Source organism: Cebus imitator, unplaced genomic scaffold, assembly GCF_001604975.1.
Source record: "Cebus imitator isolate Cc_AM_T3 unplaced genomic scaffold, Cebus_imitator-1.0 Scaffold1219, whole genome shotgun sequence".
Classification (NCBI taxonomy): Eukaryota; Metazoa; Chordata; class Mammalia; order Primates; family Cebidae; genus Cebus; species Cebus imitator.
In genome coordinates, this window is record NW_016108534.1 from 1 (window position 1) to 1,890 (window position 1,890).

Here is a 1,890-nt window from a genome sequence, read left to right on the forward strand (position 1 = left end):
TACTAGTCAAAACATTCACCCAGATCTGTGCCAACAACATGTGACATCTGTGGAGCTGCCACTCAGATCTGTACAGCTAAGTTGTGGTGCCTTTCAGCCTGGCAGGGATCTCCTGGTCTGTGGGTTGAAGAGGGCATGGGAGAAGTGCAGTATCTCAACTGGAGTGTGGGGTAGGGGAAGAAGTCCCCGATCCTCCAGTCAGTTGCACTTCCTTGGTGAGGCAGCATCCCACCCTGCCACGGTTTGCCCTCCTTGGGCTACACCCACTGTCCAACGATTTCCATCAAAATGAACCTGGTACCTCGGCTAGAGATGTGGAGATCACTCACTTCTGCATCTCTCTCACTGGGACTGTACTCCAGAGCTGTTCCTATTCAGCCACCTTGGCGGAATCAGCTCTTCCTTTATTTATTCACTTTTTCTCATCAATGTTTTATGTAAATTTGCAAAAAGCACCAGAAAATCACACTGGACTGAGAATGTAGCTTTCGGGCCCATTGTGTCCCCGAAAATCCCAGGGTCATGGTCTCTGCACAGGACATGAGCTCCAGAGGATGGGTGGTCAGTAGTTCATCCAGCCATGCAGATCCTGTCACTGATCACAGGACAGCCCCACTGGGGCCACATCTGCACATTGTCTTTGTCCAGCTGGAGCCTCTGGAGTTCCTGGAGGCACCGGCACGCGGTCAGGTGGTCTACAGTCTCAGAGACTTTCCGCTGACAGTGTTTTCAGGCTGGGATTCCTTAAATTCAGTGAGGTTGTTTCTGTGTGTGTAAACTCTACTGGAAAGTGACTCACACTGGTGACTCTTTCCTCTGTATTTTTATATGTCTCCACTTTACATGCATGTTCAATTCTGTATCCTCATGAACAAGTAAAACAGAATCTCATTGCAAGAGTTGCTTTTGTATCCTTGCCTATGTGGTCTATCTTGTGTGCAATTTTATTGCCACTTTGGATTGATTTATTTTTGTGCATGATATGGCAGAGATTATCCGGTTACACTGCAGGAAATATTGACAGGATGAAGACATTGCAGATTTTTCCTGCTGGGATTAGGATTCTTCTGCATTTCATTCTCTACCTTTGTCTTTTGTTGTTTAATTCAGTAAAGTTACTTGAAACCTGCTTGGATTTTCTGTTTGCTTTTACACTTTCATAGTTGAGACCTAAGTAGCCGTTTGTCTAAGGTGACGTTTTCCCCAGTACTGAGGCAAAGCTGGGGACTCCACTTCATGTCCTGTAACTCAGGCCTTTCCTCTGTGACTGTAGTGTGTGTGAGTGTGTGTGTGTGTGCACGTGCTCGTTCTCTGGAATGTTCCCTCAAGTGTCTTGGGTGGTTCTTTTCTCTTTCGAGAGTTTCTTCACACAGAAGTGCATGAGTGCATGAATATTTGCAGACTTCAGAGTTCTCTCTTTGTGCAACTCTCTCCTTCTTGACACTCTCCCCACTAGACTTTTTTTTTTTTTAAATGTTTTGAGTCCCTGGAATCCTACTCTGAGGGGAAGGAGTCCATGCATTAGGACTTCAGGATATACTCTCAGGAAAGAAGTGGGGGAGGCGTGACTGGGAATGTGTTACCACTGACGGCTCAGCTACGAGACATTTCAAGTTCACTATAAATTAAAGCATGACTTTGGGATTAAGGCCTCAGGCAGTCATTACTCTAGAACCACATTCTGAAGTAGGTGCATTTTTTCAGGAAGCGGTTATTTGCACTCAATGGCATTTTTCAGTGGGAAAATGCTGTAGGAAGTCAGGGATGCCACGTGATGCCACAGTGCTCACTAGGAAAGGCTTTCCCGTTCAGAACATCAGGATGCATGGAGCTGGGGCTTGAGGGTCTCAGTTAAACATGCACAGTTCAGAGAAATAATCCAGGGTATTT